Source organism: Rhinolophus ferrumequinum, chromosome 9 (genome assembly GCF_004115265.2).
Source record: "Rhinolophus ferrumequinum isolate MPI-CBG mRhiFer1 chromosome 9, mRhiFer1_v1.p, whole genome shotgun sequence".
NCBI classification, from domain to species: Eukaryota; Metazoa; Chordata; class Mammalia; order Chiroptera; family Rhinolophidae; genus Rhinolophus; species Rhinolophus ferrumequinum.
In genome coordinates, this window is record NC_046292.1 from 80,568,555 (window position 1) to 80,583,532 (window position 14,978).

The 14,978-nt window shown below is 39.3% G+C and overlaps 1 long non-coding RNA gene across 1 annotated transcript; it reads right to left on the bottom strand.

The window, feature by feature from the left end:
* Positions 1-430: 430 nt before the first annotated feature.
* On the bottom strand, positions 431-14,923 carry LOC117027195 (uncharacterized). Its single transcript, XR_004423881.1, has 3 exons — positions 14,872-14,923; positions 5,915-6,075; positions 431-604 (listed from the first exon to the last, which is right to left on the bottom strand). It is a non-coding gene; the product is annotated as an uncharacterized LOC117027195 (long non-coding RNA).
* Positions 14,924-14,978: the final 55 nt, after the last annotated feature.

Consider the following 14,978-nt stretch of genomic DNA (forward strand, 5'->3'; position numbering starts at 1 on the left):
TTTAATATCAGAGAGATTATTCATTATGAATTTGTACCAATTGGCCAAACAGTTAACCAAGTTTACTATTTGGAAGTGCTGAAAAGGCTGTGTGAAAAGGTTAGACAACCTGAACTTTTCACCAACAATTCGTGGCTCTTGCATCACGACAATGCACCAGCTCACACAGCACTGTCTGTGAGGGAGTTTTAACATTACTTTAAATGTTACTTTAAACATTTTAAAGTAAACAAATCACTGTATTGGAACACCCTCCCTACTCACCTGATCTGGCCCCCAGTGACTTCTTTCTTTACCTGAAGATAAAGGAAATATTGCAAGGAAGACATTTTGATGACATTCAGGACATCAAGGGTAATACGACGGCAGTTCTAATGGCCATTCTAGAAAAAGAGTTCCAAAATTGCTTTGAAGGGTGGATGAGGTGTTGGCATCGGTCGGCGCACAGCTTCCCAAGGGGAGTACTTCCCAAGGGGGGTGCAATATACATAGTGATATTCAGCAATGAGGTATGGAGCACTTTTTCTTGGATGAACTCGCGAACTTCATTGTTCGTAGAATAATCAAATTCATACAGACAGAAAGTAGAATGGTGGTTTCCAGGCTAGAGGAATGGGAGAAATGGGGAGTTACTGTTTAATGGGTAGAGAGTTTCAGTTTTGCAAGATAGAAAAGAGCCCTGGAGATGGATGGTAAGGATTGCACAACAATGTTAATGCACTTAGTGTCACTGAATCATACACTTAAAAATGGTTAAGATGGTAAACTTTATATTATGTGTATTTGTAGCACAATTTTTTAAATTAGAAAAAATCCATAAGTGAAGGTGTAAATTTAAAAATAGAATATTTTTTTTAAAGAGAAGGAATGAAGAATGAGAGTCAAGGTTAGGATGGGGGCCAGGAAAAGTGTCAGTATCTGTTAAGTATGTTATTGGTAATTTTTAAAAGTCAAAAGTCAAATGATTTTTTCAGCATGCAACACATTATCATTGTCAAAATGGCTGTCAAAATATTGATCACCCCTTTCATAGTTATACAGCAAAAATGACGTGTCACCCAAATATGCCTCTCCTAAAGACCTCAAAATGAGACCAACCCATACACACCTTCATCTTGGACTTCCAGCCTCCCGAACTGTGAGGAAATAAATTTCTATTGTTTAAGTCACCCAATCTGTGGTACTTTTTATGGCAGCTCTAGAAAACTAATACACACCCCTTCCTCAACAACCTTGAAGAGTTATCCAACTTTTCAACAGAGGGTTAGTTTGGTACCCTAAACAGAGTCTACTTACTAGTCTATGGCTGTACACAGTTATGGTCACTAGATTGCCAGCAGCTCTCTGGGGAGTGTCTGCTGACATTGTCTGCTCAGGAACTTTGGGGCCTGTCTATTCCACCCACGCCTTCCCTGTCACTTCCCATGTCAAAATGCAAGGCCCTATGGCCACATTATCTTCTCAAGTGGAAGCAGCTTATTGTACTTCACTTCCGCCTTCCCAGATAGTGGAGTAGCCACCAGGAAAATAGAAAGCAAGGGATTCTTAACTGTCTTCTCTTTTTGCTTAATCATCAAAGTTATGGCTTTTAGGTATTTGTTTTTCTTCCTTATTTTTAAATTTGTGTTTTATTTCTTTCCTGTTTTCCTTGTTTGGGAGCAGAGACTGTTGTTTACCAAAGACTTCTTTTGTATTAATTTGAATCTTGAATCATTACTGAGTTCATGCATTTTCTAATAAATGAAGTAGAAACTAATATATATATATATATATATATATATATATACACACACACACACATATATATATAGATATGCCTCTTCTAGTATCTCTGTCTTTTTAGTACAGACATTACATGAATATTACCTTCTCCAAAACCCACTTACATTTCAATTCTTTTATATCAAGCTAGATGGGATGCGCTTACACTGCTGATCAGAGCAGGCCATTTTAACATGCAGGGTGAGGGGAAGAGGTTTTGACCAGCTGTGTGTCAATTGAGTCAAAACATTACATCAAAATGAAGAAATGCTAAGGTGGTCAAACATATGGTGATGGAAGGAGAACTGACTCTGGGTGGTGAACACACAATGTGATTTATAGATGATATATTACAGAATTATACACTTGAAACCTATGTAATTTTACTAACCATTGTCACCCCAAAAAATTTTAATTTAGAAAAATGAAATGCTATTTTTATTGCTTATTAATATTTCAAACAAACATCACTGACACTTAGCCCCCACTCTGGCCTCACCTTATCTCTGAGCCTATCTCATTCCCTTACCTCACACCAAAAAAATGCATCCAAATTGTAAAAACGGTTTATTTTTCACTATCAGTTTTCATCATAGACATGCTGATATATCCCTGATCTTCATCCCAAATGCCCACCCCATTCCATTCCCCACACAATGATGGAAAGAAGCTCATAAAAATTATGTGTCTAAAAAGGGTGAGACAGCAGATGCCCATATTAATGAGAAATTGCAGCAGCCTCTTTTGGTGTCCCATGTCCCTTCCCCTGACTCACTTCTGATTTTGGTCACAACTGCAGTAGACAGTTCCTGCTAGTTTAGACTCGCACCCGCGAAGTCCACATCAAGCCTTCACCTCCAGTCTCCATGTCCTCCTCAAGTATTTCTCTGAACTCTCAGGAGCCCACTTGGCTCTCACGGAAACACAGCCCGGACACACAGGGCAAACAAGACTCCTAGGGTGACCCTTAACTGATGGAGAGAGCAGAGCTGGTGGTGGCTAACGCCCCACAGTCTCATCCTGCACAGACAGTTTTGGGGGGTTGCCTGTACCCTACTGGCCCAGGTGGAACTGAAGCCCCATCACCTGCGTAGCTCACCTCTTTCCTGGCCTACCTCTCTCCACTCCTTTCTTATCGCCTAGAATCACCCCTCCCTCAAGTCTTTGGTTCAGGCTCACCTTTCAGAAGAACCCATACTAGGATGATTACTTTTTTTCAAACCTGTATGTTTCGTGTTAGCTGTTTATTTTAATGGGGCTAATTTTTTAAAATGGTGTTTAAACAAAAACAAAACATACTAGTTATTTTCTGCAGTGCAGTGTCATTGTGACCTGAAAAAAAGTTCATACAATTTCTATTTTGCTCAATGGTTCTGCATCAGCCTACAGATGTGGAAAGTAAATCCCACAATAAGGTGTGTGTGTGTGTGTGTGTGTGTGTGTGTGTATGTGTGTGTGTGTGTGTGTTTGTGAGTGTACATGTAGCTATTACTAATGTAGGTTCAGTACTAGGACAGGTTTTTTATTTTACTTTTTAAGGCATCTCTAAGTTCTTGCAGAAGTCATAAAAAGATGCAAATAATATTTGTGTTCAGAGAGTACTTAGATATCATCTTATGCTATTTTATAGGTGGGGATGCTCAGGCCCAGAAAGTTAAGCAACGTGCTCAAAGCATCTCATAAGAATAATGGTAAAATTGGGATCAAACCCACTGATTCTGAATCCAAGTCCAGTGACCCTTCATTTATACCACATAATAAGATATTTCAAAGACAATAAAGAAGCCCATTATTTAAATGATGATAATAATAATAATAGCATTTAGTGGATATCTACTGTGTGCTCTGAGGGCTTTATCTACACAATTTCATTTATTTTACATAAACTTGAGATATGTACAGTTACCATCCCCATGTTGCAGATGGGAAAACTGAGGCACAGAAGTATAAGGTAACCTACCCAGTATCTCAGGACTAATAAGCAATAGAACCAGGGCCTTGAACTCAGGCAATCTGGCCATACAACTTAGAGTTTTCACCCATTTGCTCAAGTGAAAATGTATCATATAATTCCTCAGCTTTATGAACATATATTTTCTTCATGTATAATCAAAGTCATGTCTTTGAGAGAACAGGAAAGAAAAAACATTTTAAAGTATCTTTTCTAGTTTCACAGGGAACTGTGGCAGTGGTTGCTTTCTTAGGAAAAGGCCAGAGCTCAACTGCCACAACAGATGCCACTTTTCTTACTGCCAATGCAGTGACAGAAAGACTGGCCACAGCTATATTCTTCGTCTGTAAAAAAGGGTAGTCCTCTTTCTTCCTTCTTCCCACAGACTCCAGAATCCCTGAAGTTCGTTAGAATAGATGCTTCATTTAACATAGACTTAATGTCTGATGCCTACAGTGGATATTTCACAGAGATCGCCTTTGATGAACAACTGCCAAAAAGAGCCTTCATCAAGACAAAACAGTCAAATTTGAAAGGAAATGTGTTTCCCAGGTTCACCAGTATCAAATAATTACAGATATGTGACTACCTTATGTCCATATGGATTATATTCTCAAAGCACAAAAATTATCTCAGATTCCATGTCATTCTTTAAATTATACATCTGAAATAGAAAAGACACATCTCTGGAGTCTATTATAAACTTATATTGATTAAGGAAAGAAAAGCACAAGCAGAGTAAAATCTATTCTTTTTCTAACCATACTACAAGCCACTATATACTAAAGAAGTTTCCTTAACTTGAGAAAAACACTAATATATCAGTTAAAGGAACAAAATGACAAATGAGGCTTCATTATAGTTTTCAGTGAGAATTTCCTTGTGGATGAAATTCCTCACCTCCTTTTACAACAACATAGTAAGAAAGAATTATCAGCTTTGCATAAAACAAACAAACAAAAACTGATAGATGGGCAACACAGTTACTTTGAAGTATTTGTCATTTATCATAACATTGAATGATAAATGTGAATCACACCACTGTTGATTAGAAATGTAACCCTATTATATCCTGAGAACCCACATAATCCAGTTTTGGGAAAGCTACAAATTCCACACAAAAAAATGTCCAGCAAACAAAAGTAACTGAAAATAATTCCAGGTCTTATTTTTACAGTTTCAAAAACAACAAAGAGGTTCCATTTCCTCTCATTTCTAATTCTTTCAAATTCCATAATTGCTTCCACACCTTTAATCTTCTTCTCACTCTCAATTCTCTCAAGAAACTCTGCCAACACCTTTACTTGCATCCTTTTCTTTCCTCCTTCTCTCTTTGCCTCAATGCTCCTCCCTCCTGATCAAACCCTGCTTGCCACCAAGTTGTTTGGTAAATAATATTCTTCTTTCATGAAAATTTTCTGTGGAATAAAATTCTTCACCTCCTTATATAACATAGTAATAAAAAATTAACTTCTGATTAAAAAAACTATTGAGGGAGCAATACAATTATATTACTTTTAACCGTGTTCTCTTTATAACATTGAGTAATAAATGTGAAAATTATGAGTAAGGAAAGTGTTCTTAATGATAGAATAATAGAAATAATAGGAAAATAAAAACTTTCTTTAAAGCAAAAACTAGATCTAGTCAAATATTGTATTTGTTCAACGGTATATTGGTTGTCCAGCTAGGCACTTATAACAAAAGCAATACCTTTACATTGAAATGTCCATAGGAAAAACAACTTTTTAAAATTGTTATTCTGTAACTCTAATTCCTAACCTTCCTTTTCTCAGTAAAACAATTGTAATTGTGTGGGATTTGACTCTCCTCTGCTTCCCATCTTACTGGTTTGTAAAACAGTGATAATGGGAATATCACCTTGCTACCATATGGGACTATTAGATATGAGTGGTCATTCAGTCTGCTATTTTGGAAATATATTACTTCTCTACAATAAATCTGGATTCTAAAATGACAGACAATGGTTATGATCATCCATTGAAATAAATTTTTGTATACTGGGACCCATCCAGGTGATTCTTCTTCACCAAATGCACCTTTCACACCTTATCATTCCTCTTTTCAAACTTCTAAAACCTCCCTTCCAGATCCTTACTTTCTGAAACGACTTTGTTTCCCATTTCACCGAGAAATAGAAAAATCAGAGAACTTCCTCCGGGTCCCACCACAAATACCAACCTGCCTAAGTCACGAAGTCTGCACTCTGGTTCTCTCCGTGTTGTGAATGAACTTCAGAGGGTGCCCGTTCTCCCTGCACTCCAGGAGCATCCTTTCCTCTACCCAACAGCACTGGTTGTTGCCACGCAGCAGCCTACCCGTCTGTCCCCTCGTACCTGCCCCTAAAGAAAGGAGAGTCTGTGAGACGGATCCTTTCAGGGACTTTGCTTCACCTTTGTGCTTACACCTTATGTCTCCCTGTTTGGCCCCAGAAAGATAGCTGGTTAGTCAAAGATGGGTACGACTCCCCGGGCGGGGGGTGGTGGTGGTGGGGGGACAATCCAAGCCAGACACAGCCACGTGGGGACCAACAGGAGAACCCACGGGGTTCATAGAGGTGGGCACAGCCCTGCACCGTCCCCCGGCTAAGGAGAGCCTCTGCCTCTGTGGCTGCATTCCTTCCCACAACCTGCAGGGGAAGTGACTCAGTGATGTGCTCTCCATCTATTCATATGCATAACGGTTTTGTCCCTTGGGGAAGTACTTATCCTGAGACTTACAGTTCTGCTGCCTGCAGGCAAGAATGATTGGCTTAAATCAGTTTCCTGTTGTAATGTATGGGATTCACAGATCTTGAGATTGACAAGCTTTACTTCTTTTACTTCCTCACCTAAGTAATAAAAGCCATGCGTTGGCCGTTGGCCGATTCGGGGCTCAGTCCTTGAGGCTGCAGTCCCTTGACCCCACTTGCACTCTACTCTCGTCTACTGTCTTTTTTTTTAACCTTATGCCGCCCTCCTCACTTCCCACAACACTTGTCGTGCTGGACACGACAACTGGTCCAGCATTTGTCTCATCTCACTCCTGCATCCACAATTTTCCTCTCTAGAGAATCATTCTCATTAACATATAAACATACTGTAATTACTCACGTTAAAAAAAAATTTAAGTTTCTCTTGATTCCACTAACCCCTCCAGGTGCCATCTCATTTCTCTGTGCTCTTTATAGTAGAACCCTTTCAAAGTGTTACTACTACAATTGCTGTCTCCAACTTTTCTCCTCCCATTCTTTTGAAACCCACTTCAATCTGGCTTTCCTCTGCCTTTCCACCAAAATGAGTTCTTGTCATTCTCACTAACGACTTTTGTGCTGCTAAAGTCAATTGGTTAGTTCTCAGTCCTCATCTTACTTGATTTGTTCAGATCTTTTGAACTACTTGATCTCTCCCTCCTTGACACTTTCTAAACACGCCCTCCTGGTTCTCCAGATGCCTCAGGGGTTGCTTCCCACTTTCCTTTGTTAATTGGCATGGCCTAGAGTTCAAACCTTTTTTCTTCTCTGTCTGCATTCTTCTCATCCAGGCCTGCAGCTTTAAAAGACATGCTGACAGTCCAGGCCTTTCCTTTGAACACCAAGCTCAAATCCACCCGCTTGCACAGCATCTCCACTTGAATTCATCACAAACAACATATCCAGAAACAAATGCATATCCAGAAACAAACTGCAATCCCTACCCTCTTCCAAACCTGCTCCACTCACCGTCAGCCCCATCTCCATCACAAGCAATTCCATCCTAGTTTTTCTAACCTTAAGGTCAACCTTGACTCGTTTCTCTCACAGCATTCATCCAAACAAAGCCAATAGCAAATTTTGTTGCTTCTACCATCAAAATACATCCAACATCTGACCATTTCTCACTACGTCTACTGTTACCTGACTGGCTCTAGACACCGTCATCTTTCCCCTGGATTACTGCAGTATGCTCCAAGCTACTCTACCTTCCCACTACAATCTATTTAGCACACAACAGACAGGGAGCTACCTTTAAAGGTCAGTCAGATCATGTGACTATTCTGCCCCAAACCATCCAGTGACTTCCCTTCTCACTCAGATAAAAGCCCTCAGGCGGTTGGAGCTCCATGCTCCTAACTCTGAAAGCTGCCGGTTCGATTCCCACATGGGCCAGTGGGCTCTCAAACACAAGGTTGCCAGTTCGATTCCTCAACTCCCTAAAGGGATGGTGGGCTCCGCCCCCTGCAACTAAGATTGAACACGGCACCTTGAGCTGAGCTCCCGGATGGCTCAGTTGGTTGGAGTGCATCCTCTCAACCACAAGGTTGCCGGTTCAACTCCCGCAAGGGATGGTGGGCTGTGCCCCCTGCAACTAGCAATGGCAACTGGACCTGGAGCTGAGCTGCGCCCGACACAACTAAGACTGAAAGGACAACTTGAAGCTGAATGGCACCCTCCACAATTAAGATTGAAAGGACAACAACTTGACTTGGAAAACAGGCCTGGAAGTACACACTGTTCCCCAATAAAGTCCTGTTTCCCTTCCCCAATAAAATCTTAAAAAAAAAAAACAAAAAAAAAAACTAGGGCCTCTCTAATCTCATCTTCTCCTAACTCTTCCCCCTTAATCTGTTCAATTCACACTGGCCTCCTTACTGTTCCCTACATAAGCTAAGCACACTCCTACCTCAGGGCCTTTGCAATTACTGTTATCTCAACTTGGAATTCTCTTCTGATATTTACTAGATTCTTTCCAACACTGATTTCAGGGCCCTGCTCAAAAGTTACCTCATCAGTGTTGCCTTCCCTGATTACTTCATATAAAATAGCAAAGCTGTTCCCCACCTTCCAGCATTGTCTATTCCTTTTGCTCTTCTTTATTTTTTCTCTACAACATCTGTCATCATCTGTCTTATTTATTTATCCATGGCCTGCCTCTCTCTCTCAATTAGAATGTAAAATCCATGAAGGCAGGGTCATTGTCTGTTCCATTCACTGACAAATCATTAATGTCTAGAACAGCTCCTGACTGATCATGACTAGTTGTTGAAAGAATAGACAAATGAATGGATGAGTGGAACACTTTTGTTATTATGTTTTCCTAATAACATAGAGAAAAATTTTAAATTGTTCTAAACCAATAAAAATATCCACCACAGGGAAGTAGAACATGATTGGTAAAATACAATTTTTGGAGAAAAACTTTTGAGGAACTAATTAAAGTCATTTAAAGTTGTCCAGAAATTCATTGGCTGTAAGAATGGTACAATAAAATACACAGCAATGAAAAATAATGCATTAGAACAGTATATATTATTGACCTGAAGACTTGTCCATGACATAATGTTAAGTGAAAAAAATCAAACTACAAAGTAAGAAGATTAGCATCATTCCATTTTCTTTAAAGTTTCAATGACTACGTTATGTAAATAAATATATGGTATTTGGCCACAGGAAACATAACTTCAAAAAGAATAGAATTAAAGTGGGAAATCTCAAACCTGAATTATAAACTTCTATATTGCTTACCTTATTGAAGTAAGCATTTATTATTTTCATAACTTTTTTTAATCCAAAAAGGCTTTTAAAGGTGCTAATGTGGAAAAGTGTTTGAGCACAAAGCTATTAATGAAATCTGATGTAGATATTGAGCAGCTTTTGGATTTATGACATAGCTAAATCAAAAATGAAATATTAAATTCCCCAATGCTTGAGCCAAACTAAGGAAAATATTTACCTAGATAAATTAAAGAACCTCCATATTTTTCTTTCATTGCTTATGCAACTCAAAATACTTTCAAATAGTTTAATTAAATTTAGAATGCAAATATATCTAAACTGGAAACAATCCAATTTATTTATTTAGTGTGTGTGTGTGTGTGTGTGTGTGTGTGTATAAATGAGTTTATTGAGGAAGACACAAGGTCAAGCTTCCCCCAACCCCCAGCATCCCCAAGAACAGATCTCAACAACAAAAGAATGATAAGCATTCTGAGGGCAACATTTACCCCTTCTCCCCCTCCCCATTTCTCTCCGAGTCCCAAGCTTCACAACACAGACACACTGAACAGGGTGGGGCGAGGACAGACACTCAGGGAATCTCTGGCCAGCAAGTTTCTGGGTGTGTGTGTGCTTCCGTTGCCGTCTGTATGACACCAGCTGACGTTACAAAGACATACTGAGGCAGAGGAGAGGGGAACGCAGGGCAATCTCCATTCTGTTTCCCCTGTTCAGCCAAGCTTGAAATGGGCCAGAAGGGAAGCTGTGGTGGAGGCAACAGGTTCTGTTTCTTCAGGAGAGGTCCTTTTCTGAGGAGCAGAATCCCTCCCTAAGTGTTGGGGCGCAACGGGAGGCAGCCTCCCCAGAGCCCAGGTTCCCGGATTGGCTCAATCAGGGCAGCTGGGAATGGCTGCTCTTACCTACCACTGCTAGGAGGCTGAGAGAAGCCTAATTTCAGGGGTGGAGGGACATATCCTGATATAAAATTGTTTCTGTCTGCTTATCTTGACACACACCCCTCCTTCTGGAACTAGTTTGCTTTGAGATGAGAACATTGTATTTGTAGTGTGAACCTTCACTGCTTGTATCCAACTGACTCTATGACTTGCCAATCAGGGAACTTTATTAACCCACTTTTCCACTCCACACACCACCAACCTATCCACCTCCCACACATACTCTCCACATGCCTGAGGGGTGGTGAGCGAAGGACATAGTTCCTTTCTCCCACCCCAGTAATTCTTCTCTTGGAGATTCTCAAGGTTTAAGAAACTGCTTTAGGGGACCCACTCCCCCAGGCTTTGCAAATGGTATGAATCGGGGGTCATTTCAGACATGGCAGGACTGGGGGGCAGTTTCTGCTCATTTTCTACATTTCCTGCTCTTGGACTCACTGCAGGTCTGAGTCCAACATACGGCCTCTGGACCCCAGAGTACCTCTGATTTGAAGAGGGGCAGCTGAGAACCAGTCTTGATCATGGACCCTGAACACCGGGTGCCAGGCAACACAAGTGCCTACAGATGAAAGGGTGTAGACACTGCTAAACAGGTTGGTGTTTTGGGCATGAAGCATTCGTTGCCAACTCATACCCAATGTGTTGAGGGAGGAGATTTCACATCTCCCAGTCTTCTAAGAGATGACAAGAACGGCTTGCTCCTCTGAGAGGACCCCGAATTGCCATGTAGCCTAAGTAGCAGGAGTAAAGAGCAGATCAGAGCTGAAGGGATAAGGGAATCTGAGACACTCTAAGCTCACTTCATCTCTGCACCTACCCCGGTGGCCTCAAGAACTACGGCTCCAGGACCACATGGGAAACATTAGCTACTCCTTTATTCTGGCATCTGGATTTACCTTCTAGTGACTGAAAAGATACTCTGCTGCCACCTGATGCCAATGAATGGAGTGCCAACGTCAGTATGGAGCATGAGAAAATAGCCACAAAGAAGTAGGCACAGAAAAGGCAAGAGAAAGACAGTGAGGAAAAAAATACTAGTGAGACACAACTGCAGTGAGAACAACGCTGATGGGGATATAGGACACACAGTCCCCCAAGTCTGCTACTAAACAGCTAACAGGCCTTAGGTAAAAATGTTCTTTTTTCCTTTTTCCTTTTTAGAAAAACAGGGTTGCATAAGTTATCATTTAAAGTCTGTTTCAACTCTAAAACTGATTTTAGATTTGAATTGGATCCGAGAGTTGAATGAAATACAGGGTAGAGAATGGGGGAAGGGCATTTTGATTCCTGTTCCCCATCTCTACTCAAATTCCTTAATAGTGTTATTAATGGGTCAGATCAGGGGAAAGGAAAGTAGTAAGTGCTAATTTCTCTCAGCCTTGGTGCTGGCAGGCCCCCAATTTATTTTTGAAGAAGGAAATAAAGAGATTATCAAGGAATCATTTCTTGATTTTGTTCCTATAGAGGATGATCCAATTGTTGGATTTATATTTATTTGGGGACTCTGTTAGTTTTAGTGATTTGGAACTTTCAAAGTGTCATAGAGCTATGGTAGAATAAATATTACACAATAAATGGAATATATTCAAGCACAGAAGCATAAGAGAATGACATTTAGAGAATGACACTGCACACTACCCAGTCCAGAATCTCAATTTCTTTAGCAACAAGACAGTAATTGTTTTGACAATGTTTAAAATACACTTTTTTTACCTACGGTTTCAATCTTGATATTTGCTTCAAATTCAATTCCAAACAAATTGGATACTATATTAAAGAATTAAATTCTGAACAAATTGATGACCCCTTTATATAATATATATTACATAAACATATGTATATTATTATACATATAAATACATAGATATTTTTATATATAAAATATTTATATAACATTTGCATATTATATACTTAAAATGTAAAACTATAAAACTGAGTTTTTCACACTATTGGAAAAAGTGAGTTTTCACACCGTGAAAAATCTTTGAATTAAAAGAAGGTAATAAAAGTTCTTGGCTGTTTGGATTAGCAATGATCCTCAAAATTTGTATTTTTTTATTATTCGCAATACTTCAAAACAAGGAATAAATAACATATTTCCACACAAAGACTTATAAGAATGTTCATAACAATCTTATTCGTAATAATAAAAAATTGGAAACAAACCAAATGCCATCAATAGGAGAATACACAACTAAGTTGTGGAATAATTATACAATGAAATACTACTCAACAATAAAAAGAAACTAATTCCTGAATTGTATTTTTAAAAAAAGGAAATAAAGGAACTAATTTCTGATACAACAATGTGGATTAATCTCACAGATATTATACTGAAGATAGACACAAGGCAGGAGGAAGCCAAACCCAAGGCAATCCTTATTGTATGATACCATTTGTATGAAGTTCAAGAACAGACAAAACTAATCTGTGGTGATTGAAATCAGAAAATGGTTGTTTCTTGGGAGGGGGTGGTTTATGTAAAAAACTGGAAAGAAACACAAAGGAACTTTTGTAGAGTGATGAAAATGTTCTCTATTTTGTTTGGGTGATAATTACATGAGTGTATACAACTGTTAAAAGTCACCAAGTTGAAGTAAGATCTGTGGATTTTTATTATATGCAAATTATACCTCAACTTAAAAAACTTGCAAAGGACTATCGTTAAATAAAGTTCATGCCTTAGTTTATTTAACCATTCCTCTAATGTTGGACATTAGTTATTTCCACTTTTTCACAATCATAAATTATAATACAATAAACACCTTTGTGCATATATTACATTGATCCATATGAGGTTACCAATCTTACATTTTCAACATATAAAAAAGGCAAGTTCCTATGTTCCAATGTAACAGATATTTAATATTTGGATTATTCCCTTAGGTTAAATTTTCAGAGTTGATGACCTGAGCAAAATTTATGAACATAAAAGGTTATTGATATGAGGTGTGAGCAAACAATATGGTGAATATTTAAATTTAAAAAATTTATTACAGTGAAAGACACATTGCCATTAATCCCCCTCAAAATACTCCCTCTCACTTTGAACACACTTATCCCATCATTCTTGCCACTTTCTGAAGCAGTTCTGGAAGTCCTCTTTCGTGTCTTTAATTGCGTTGTGATGGCTGCATCGATGTCCTGAATCATTTTGACTTTGGGGAAAAGCCAGAAGTCACACAGTGCCAGATCTGGTGAATAAGGTGGATGAGGACACACCATAATGCTTTTATTTGACAGAAATTGCCATATACCAGAAGCGATGTGTGACACGGAGCATTGTCATGATGGAGGATGATTTAAGGCACACATTTTTTTTTTAAATTTTTATTGGGGAATATTGGGGAACAGTGGGTTTTCCCAGGGCCCATCAGCTCCAACTCAAGTCATTGTTTTCAATCTAGTTGTGGAGGGTGCAGCTCCCTGTAAGGCACACTTTAAAACACACCTTCTCTCAACCATAGCTCACATCCAACTGACAGCACTGAACAAGTTGAAACATGTCACACACTGTTACTAAGGTTTGACGTGCCGCTTCCTGTATTGAAGATCCCTGCCTTTCCATTGGATAGCACTCAACAGCAACATTCACCATATTTGCTGATCACAACAGAAAGGCTCCATGTCATACATCACTTCTGGTATGGCAATTTCTGTCAAATAAAGACATTATGGTGTGTCCTCATCCACCTTATTCACTGGATTTGGTACCGTGCAACTTCTGGCTCTTCCCCAAAGTCAACATGACCACAAAAGGTAAACATTTTAAATCAATTCAAGACATCAAAGTAGACACGACAGCGCAACTAAGACACTCACAAAAGAGGACTTCCAGAACTGCTTCAGAAAGTGGCAAGGAGGATGGGATAAGTTCATTCAAAGCGAGGGGGAGTATTTTGAGGGGGGTTAATGGCAATGAGTCTTTTACTGTAACAAGTTTTTTAAATTTAAACATTCACTTATATTTTTAATCATACCTCGTACGTATTGCTAAATCATTTTCCCTAGCAGTTTTACAAATGTATAATTCCTACAAACCTTTTATGCAAGTTTCTACTTGCACCTTAATACTTTTCTTTTTAATTTGATAGACACTTACATCTCTTCCACAATCATATGCACTTTCTTCTATCTTACCAGCACTCTGTAGCTCTCTTATGGCTCATAAAACATTCTTCTTTCATCATGTGTGTACATATATGGTGTAAGAAAACAACTGGAGGACAAGAACAATCTCATTTTTCTTTATCTCTTAGCCTGGTGCCTTGTGCATTTCATTCATTCATTCAAGGAACATCTATTGAGTTCACACAATAACTGAGATAGGTGCAACAGTCACTCAAAACGTTCATGGAACTGAACACCACTAGTTTCAAATATCCTTTTATTGTACCAGTAGGTCTCATTTAACATTCATGCCCCAGGTTTTAAATTTCCAGATTGAGACTTTCTCATTTCTGTGCACTAATCCGGAAACAAAAACTCGGAAAGTTTAGCCTTTAAATGTATTAACTATGTACACGCCGTTCTCTCTACCTTGTTAGTAATTCTTTCAAATGCACGCGAGCGCCATACTATGGAGAGCTTCGGCCGAGGATAGCAAAATTTTGGATAGCATGGTGGAGCAGGGATTTTCACCCAACTCTGAAAGGCGCGACGGTAATTAATTTCTCTATAAGGACACCAGAGTAACGAATATGAAAATTTTGGAGGCACGCACCCATTACCATTCCGGGAGCGGCCGAAGCATCACTCCCGCCCTCCGCGAAGCCTACAGAAGCCGGCGCTAGCTCGAGCGGGGCGGGACTCGCTTCTTTCAAGGAACCTGAGACGA